Source organism: Pleurodeles waltl, chromosome 12, assembly GCF_031143425.1.
Source record: "Pleurodeles waltl isolate 20211129_DDA chromosome 12, aPleWal1.hap1.20221129, whole genome shotgun sequence".
NCBI classification, from domain to species: Eukaryota; Metazoa; Chordata; class Amphibia; order Caudata; family Salamandridae; genus Pleurodeles; species Pleurodeles waltl.
The window spans coordinates 665,457,111-665,465,904 of record NC_090451.1 but is presented as its reverse complement, the minus strand read 5'-3'; positions in this window follow the sequence as shown (position 1 = coordinate 665,465,904).

Below are 8,794 nucleotides of genomic sequence, written 5' to 3'. Positions count from 1 at the left end.
GCCAAAGATCTTGGAGTTTGCGTCATTTTTTAGCGTGGACACCTTCCTTGCGTTAATGATATGCAAGGTAGGCGTTCCCGTCTAAAAAATGACTCCGAGGCATGTGCGCCGTATTTATACTCCCGGGCAAAAATGACGCCCGGGAATGGGCGGGTCAAAAAAAATGACGTCCAGCCGCTTTAGTGTCATTTTTTAGCGCCTGGTCAGGGCAGGCGTTAAGGGACCTGTGGGCTCAGAAGGAGCCCAGAGGTGCCCTCCCATGCCCCCAGGGACACCCCCTGCCACCCTTGCCCACCCCAGGAGGACACCCAAGGATGGAGGGACCCATCCCAGGGAACTTAAGGTAAGTTCAGGTAAGTATTATTGTTATTTTTTTTTTGTGGCATAGGGGGGCCTGATTTGTGCCCCCCTACATGCCACTATGCCCAATGACCATGCCCAGGGGACATAAGTCCCCTGGGCATGGCCATTGGGCAAGGGGGCATGACTCCTGTCTTTGCTAAGACAGGAGTCATGTCAATGGAGGGTGGGAGTAAAAAAAAAATGACGCAACTCGGGTTGAGGCAGCTTTTTTGCCTCAGACCAACTTGCCCCATTTTTTGACGCCCAAGCTCCATTTTCCCCTACTCCGGCTAACGTCATTGGAATGGCATTGCAGCCCCTGGTCTTTTGCCATTTATACAACAAAATCTTTTAGCATATGTTTGACACAATGTCAACCTTACCAAACTGTAAAATGACAAAAGCCATTTACCACTCCAGGAACAGTATTACAGCTTTGGACTAGTAAAATACCATCCGAGCCAACCTGGAATGAGTTAAAGCAGCCCCTGACACATGTTTTGCTCTCATTAGAACACATCAGAGAGGTTTAGATTTGTTCAGACACAAGAGAGCACCCAGTATAAGTCAAAACAAATCCCTTTCAGAGTTAGACTTTGTCACTATTTATCTCAATGTGCTGATTCAATGCTTAAAAACCTTGCTACATAAACAGACATTTAAGGTGAGCAAATCTAGAGTGTCGCTGGTGTTGCAGAGTGCTCCTTACTAGAGCTGTTCTCCACCTAAACTTGGGAACTACCCAGAGTTCTCTATTTATTTATTTTTGCATAATTTATGCATCACTCTAAACCTGAAAGGGATTTGTTTTGATTTGTACTGGGTGCTCCCTTGTGTCTGGACAAAACTAAACTTCTCTGATGAGCTTTAATGAGAGCTAAACCCTGCATGTCAGGAGTTGCTTTTACTCATCCCAGGTTGACTTGGACTGTATTTTACCAGTCCAAAGCTATAATACTGTGCCTGGAGTGATAACTGGCTTTTGTCATTTTACAGCTTGGCAAGGTTGACACTGTGTCAAACCTATGCTTAAAGACTTTGTCACTATCTAGCTTGGTGTGGATAGCACTGTGCTGATCCAGTGCTTAAAAGCTTTGCTAGATAAACAGACATCTGAGGTGATCAAATCTACAGTATTGCAGAGTGCCCTTTACTAGAATTGCTCTCCACCTAAACTTAGGAACTACCCAGAGTTCTCTAGTTTGTTTTTGCATAATTTATGCATCACTCTAACCCTGAAAGGGATTTGTTTTGACATATGTATACGTATCTATATATATATATATATATATAGAAAAAAAACATAGGTTACAGGGACATTATAGTTAAGTTCTGAATTTACTCATACAAAACAACAGAACAGCAGTTATAGTTATTTCAAATAACTATAATTTGCGCTTTTGCTTTGCACAGTTTTCTCATCAATTTTATTACAAATGCTGCAGTGATAATATCAAAAGTGCCATAGAAGGTGTCATCAATGGTATAATATGTGGAGTAATTAGCTGTGCATGGTGAGGGCATGAATTAGTCACCTTACGGAGTGAGTTATAGTTACTTGCAACAACTAACTAAAACTGCTGAATTCCTATGGTTTCTTAACGTGGAGAATAACAATAGACAAGTGAAGACTTGGGCAGGTCTCTGGACCACCAACTGGGAGCTCTTACTGTCCATTTATGTCTCTTTAACGGCACCCTTTGAATATCATTTTATGATTTTTTTGCTTCACTGTAAAATTTCAATCTCTCAGTGAAGCCTCCGTGTGCCAGCAGAGGACTCCCCGTGCTCTCACTGCACTAAACCACCATTGACATTGCACACCGTTCTATTGATTGTAACATATTTTGTAGAGTGTACAGACACCAGTTTCTCAACAGCATCTCACCAAAATAGGAGGTAGAAGAGTCTTAATGCGAGGTGCTTATGCAGCACCACCTGGTGAGGCTGCCCGTCATGTGATGACCTCAGATGCTGCAACATATGAAGAGGCATGTTCCACAGTGTATTATGTAGTTGCTTAATCCTCACGACCTTTCCTTGTTATCAAGATATCATCCATGGTTTAGAGTTAAAGGAGGTCAACTTGAGACTGTGTTGGAGAGGGAGTGACAAGGCATCTCATCTAACTTGTTCAAAGTTCTGCCTCCAAATTTGTTGAGCTTCCATATAGTGTCAGCTTGTTTAGGATTCAATACTGAGCATTGCTGCAGCTCAGCCTTTTAGAAATAGAAGCAAAAAAATGTTAAATATAGAGCGAACCTAAGCGCTGAATAGACTTAAATAGGAACCTGCACTCCAACATGGACTAACTCAGCAACAGGCAACCAATCCAAAGATTTTCAACACTCAGAGAGGTGATTTGATTTACCCAACTCACATACTATCCTAATGGGAAGATTTTGGACACCCGGTAATATGTTCATATTGCCCTTAGGTGTGATTACATAAATGGTCAACTAGTTGACAGAAAACAGCATGGATTAACAAAGTCAAATTAATGGTTTGCAGCACTGAAACTACTTTTGATATGTTCTATAAATTAAAAGTGTGGCCTTAGTGGGAGCTGAGACCTGATTGTCAAAGATGAGGACTTATTTGATACAAGTCTTGGTCCCCTGGCTAATTGGACTGACAGGACATCCACATACATTTGATACCTACAACATAACCCACAGTTCATTGGGCTTTACGGTAAGCATCAGACACTGGCTGGAAAATGTTGCCTTTGGTCATTTCGAGTTCCAAGTGCCTGTTTGCCTTATATTTTCAACCATGAGAAACATTGTATATTTCTCTAGTAAAATATATTTGATCTATCCCACCATGTGATGATGTCACATGCCTTTAAGTTAGTATTTACTTGGTGACCTTTCTCTGTCGCGGACCAAAGGGTTGTCATTATAGGATTGCTACTGAGACTCCAAGTTGTCTGTTGTCAATGTCCAGCACCTATTTGGGTATAACCCACTGAACCTGCCTTCGGCCATAGATAGTGGAGATTGAGTTTGAGACCCTTCCTTTGCTCGCCCCTGAATCGAACCTCCATATTGACTTAAGAAATTGAGCATCACATTCAATCTTGGTGGTGGTTGGGAGCAGGTCTTGGAGCAGACCCTCGGTATCAATGTAACCAACCTGTATGGCGTTGGTACACATTCAGCAGAAGATGAGTGCGGGGCCGGCCTTTAGCCAAGCCCTGCTCATGGCTGCATGTGATATCAGGCATCATTCATGACCTGAACAGGCACTTGCATCTGCATCAGCTCACTCACTAGTTCAGCTGCAGCTGGAAAGTCAGTCCTTGCATTTTTAGTCATTTTGATACACCATAAATGATTTCTAGTTTCATATCCTTACTAAAGACTTAGTAAAAATGATATTACGGTGAATATTGATGCTAAATTGTAATTTATTTTTTAATTTCCTGGCTCAAAGTTTTGTTATTGTATGTTAGTTGCCACCCAAGATATCCCCCTGAGCCTATTTGCCCCTATTACCCTGACAGTCAATAGCAGAAATGGGTGTTCGTGGCCCATTTTGCACAGGCATAATAGTAAAACCCCAGAAAACCAGCTGAAAATAACATCAGCACCAAGGTTGGGGTCCAGTAGCCGTTGTCTTCCTGTGCCCCCACCCACCCACACTGGGGCTCCCAGCGCTGATTTGCGTCAAAACATTTACCGCCGGCTAACGCCATTCCTACGTGCCATGCAGGCGCCATATTTAGGGATTGACGTTAGCCGGCGCTGCGAGCTGGTCAGAGTAAAAAAAATGACTCAAACCAGGCAGCGCCGTCGTAGGTGAAAATGGGCGTTGTGCGTCAAAAAATGGTGCAAGTCAGGTTTGAGTAAAAAATCACGCCTCCAACCGGACTTGCGCCATTTTTTGACGCACAACCCCCATCGAAATGACTCCTGTCTTAGCAAAGACAGGAGTCATGCCCCCTTGCCCAATGGCCGTGCCCAGGGGACTTCTGTCCCCTGGGCATGGTCATTGAGCGTAGTGGCATGTAGGTGGGCCCAAATTAGGCACCCCTATGCCACTTTAAAAAAAATAATAATACTAACCTGAACTTACCTGGGATGGGTCCCCCCATCCAAGGGTGTCCTCTAGGGATGGGCAAGGGTGGCAGGGGGTGTCCCTGTGGGCAGGGAAGGGCACCACTAGACTGCTTCCATGGTCAGAGATCATGGAAGTGAGCCCACAGGTCCCTTAATGCCTGCCCTCACCCAGGCGTTAAAAAACGTATCACATCAGGCTGTGCACCGTTTTTTAAGGCCCGCCTCCTCCTGTGCGTCAAACTGACGCGAGAGTATAAATAAGGCGCACAGGCCTTAAAGTAATTTTTGGGACGGGAACGCCTAACTTGCATGTCATTAACGCAAGGCAGTTTCCCGCATCCAAAAAATGACGCACACAGAGGAATTTTGACGTCCACGGGGCCGGGGTCATAGTATAAATTTGGTGCACGGTTTGTGCCAAATGTGCGTCAAAATGTTTGACGCACATTTGGCGCAAACGGAGTATAAATATGCCCCTAAATCCCAAAGAAGTAAGAGGACGGAGACAGACAGCTGTAACGAGCGAGGAAATGTATGATGAGCTGTTCTACGCTCATTGCATCACGCAATTGTAATTATATGTTGAAGTCAAGACACAAGCAACACCTGTGCCGCCGTCAAACCATCACCTGCTGTCTACTTTTCCCATTAGGTCCGTGGACTGAAAGAAAGCTTGGTGGGCTAACGTGCTTGCTGCTGAGGTCTGTGGTCGACCTCATCGCCGTGGTCAAATTCCAGCAGTGCCTCTAAGCAGGAGGGATGCTCTGTTGTCAACTATGGAATAGGGTCGGACTGGCATATAGGGCAGTCTGGCAGTGCTGGAAGGGCTGGTCTGACAGGTCAGTGTGTGGCCCAGCTTCTTGGCTGGTTGTGGCCCTGTTTTATAGTCTGTTGATTTCCCTGATATTAAAACAAACATTGGCTGCAGCAAGCAAAAATCTATGCAGTCCTCTGCACTTTGCAAAACACATATACAGGGGGTCTTTACAAGTTAAAAACGGACCAAAGTTGCAAATGTGGGCTATTCTTTTAGCTATTTAATTCACCAAATGTGGCCACTTTCATTTTGTTGCCCGGGCCTATTTTCTATCTATCTGACCCTGCTATAGAATTTGTGATTTCAAGAATAGGGTGTCTTTTCTATTGGTAGGGGCGTCGTCCTTAAGTGTCCGTTATGTGCTTTCTGCTGAGTGGCATACTGTACTCAGGGGCTAGGCTTGTTAGGCAGTGTGATGACTGTGCTATGTGTTCCCTTATGAGTTCCGCGGTACGAGCAGAGATTATACTCTGCATCTGTAATTACAGGTACGGTTCCGTAAAACTCTGCCAGCAACATGCAATTACAAGTTAAACCCCATGGAATAGGTAATAGGTGGGTGGTCCTGGCTTGGGTGTACAACCTCATAGATTTACTCGTTCTGTGAGTTTAAAGCTCCCATTTACCACCTGCTGTGAGACAACTTGTAAATGTGAGCTGGTGAGACAGGTGCTTGACAAGGGTGGAGGGAGGGGAGGTTGACTGGTTAGGGCAGAGGGGGAAAAGGGTGCTTTGGCAGGGACCAAAACACCAAATACATCAATAAAAAAAATATATACATATATATATATATATATATATACACACACACACACACACACACACACACGGTGCCCTTGCTGGAGGAGGTGTCTAGGCCATAAAGTGAAGTCCACTGCTGATGTAGTGGAGGAGGTAGTGGGGTTCGGGACACGACTGGTGGAGGATGGCCACTTTCACATTGGTGGAGGGTTCTCTACCTCAGATCTGGAAGTAAGGTTCCCCGCCCAGTACAGAATTCTCTCGCTGCAAGGTTGGAGTATCTGCCCTACAAATAGAATCTCTTGCAAGGGGCGTCTGTCATGAGAGGTGAGCTGAGCTTGTGCTGCATAAATAAATATGTGTCCCACTAGTGCAGGGGCATTCTAGCCTCAATTGTAGAATGCCCCTCTATGCCTACAATGGTTGGTCCCTCTCTTTCGTGATTGAGGGGGTCTCTAAGTTTATTTGCTAACAGGAGTCTCTGCTTCCAAAGGTGAAGTGGTTATTTACCACTAATGGTGGATGAAAGTCTCTGCATTATACAGTTATACATTAAATAATACATTTCCAGGAAATACTGATATAAATTTCAATGTAATCAATAATAATTAGGCGTCATAAAAAATATCCCAATTTTTAAAAAGATGATGTATCTTCAAGATGACGATAAAACTGGATATTCAAGATGGCGGATCGTATTCCTACCATTGAGCCAGTGTAGATGGCAGGAATGATTTCCGTGATGTCGTTACTATGGATTGAGCCACTGCTAGAGCAAAGAAAACGTAATTTGGTTATGGATGTTCATCTTCTACTAAACAAAAAAAATAGTTTCAGTGGAAGGAATTATTTGAAGCAGCCACTACCTGCAGAGTCCACAGTTGGCAGTCCGCCCCCTAATGGCGGAGGAGAAAGCTGCAAAAAATGCAGGCTCTCTCTACATAATTACAAATTCATAGCCACTATTGAGTGAGAGTGTTCTGTGTCTACAAAGCCATAGTCTCTGTCTTTCCACCAAAACTCTTGCATGAAATGTCTGCCCCAGGTTTGGAAGGAAGGAAGTCCATTCCCCCAAAGGCCCAGTCACCAATTTCCACAGGGTATTCTTTAATGGCATTGGCAAATGAAGTCCTTTGTCCCCATTCAAATCAAATCACATCAGGGTATATAAAGCACAACTACTCACCTCTAAGGGTCTCAAGGCGCTACGGGAGTTTGTCCTCTGAGCTTCAGTTGAAGAGACAGATTTCATGGTCCTTCCTGAATTGAGGTAGCGATGGTGACTGCCCGAGGTGAAGGGGCAGGATGTTCCAGCTCTTTGCCGCAAGATAGGCGAAGGATCTTCCACCAGCCGAGGCCCATTAATGATGGATAGACTGTCACTAGTTGGGGAGATAGAGGGCCCTACTTCTAGCTTTCCCTTTTTGTAAGGGGGGGCATCTGACCTTGAGGAGGAGGATAGTCTCTGCCTCAAGTTTTAGATTTTTGATTCTGGTATGTTGAGTCTGTACCCCTAATGAATTTAGGCTAACCACTGCTCTTATTGGTGAAGGAGTAACTACCCCCATTGGTGAAATGGAGTATTCGTACCCAGTTCTCAAATCTATGATTTTGGTGGTGAAGAAGAGATCCTGCCCAATAGTTGAGTCTCTTTGTCCAGTGATAAAAGGAGTGTTTACCCGAGTGGGGAAGTCCTCGAATCAGTGGTGGAGTAATATCCCCAAAGTCCAATCCATCTCTGCGGTGACATTGTCTGTTCATAGTAGCGAGGCTAGGTCTACCATGGAGGAGTGAACTCTCTGCTCCATAAGTGGAGTCTGATTCCAATAGCGAGGGAACCCTAAGGATGGGTCTTTACCCCGAGGTTGAGGGCGATGGTCTGGCATAGTGGTGAAACATGACCATACATGACAATGGTGAAACATGAACATGATCTGCTTCAGTGTCCGATGGTGAAGGGGTGTCTATGCCCCCAGTGTTGCAGAACGGTATCTGTACTAAACGGCGGAAGGATGGAATTTGGCACTGCACCAGTTTAGCAAAATGAGTTCCGCAATTTAACCTTCCTATTTCTTTTCACTTTTTGATCACCTAAATTTGGATCTTTACTGTGGGCAAGCCTCACTACGCGAGTGTAATTAGACTGAGGGGGTCATTCTGACCTCGGCGGTAAAAGGCGCTTACCGCCGGTCAGAAGGCCGCCACAACACCGCCGCGGTCGCGGTAAACCGCCACGGTCATTCTGACTCTCAAGAGGCAAACCGCCAAAAACCCGACATCAACAAAAGTCCGCCACACCAACGGCCAGCGTTAAACTGGCAAAGACCAAACCTCCACCGTCACGCCAACAGAAAAACGCCCATGCCATTACGACCCACGAATCCACGTGGCGGTCTTTCAACCGCGGTATTCCATTGGCGGTACACACCGCCGCGCTCAAAATACACATACAGCTCCAAAACACAGCCACATTGGACAATTTGAAATACACACACCTGAGACACATACACACAACACTCCCACACACCCAATTAACTATAAAACACACACCCACATCACCCACAAACCCCTACGACCACAAATCAGAGAAGAAGCCCAGAGAGAGACAGCACAGAATAGAGAACACCATCACACAGAGGCACACTACACCATCACCCACACAACAACCACGCACAAAACACCACACACCACTACACTCACCACACTCATCACCGCAAACACCACCCCACACCTCATCCACACCACCCCATGGCACCCCAAAGACACCCCAGGTTCTCAGACGCAGAACTCAGGGTCATGGTGGAGGAAATAGTTCGGGTAGAGCCCCAGC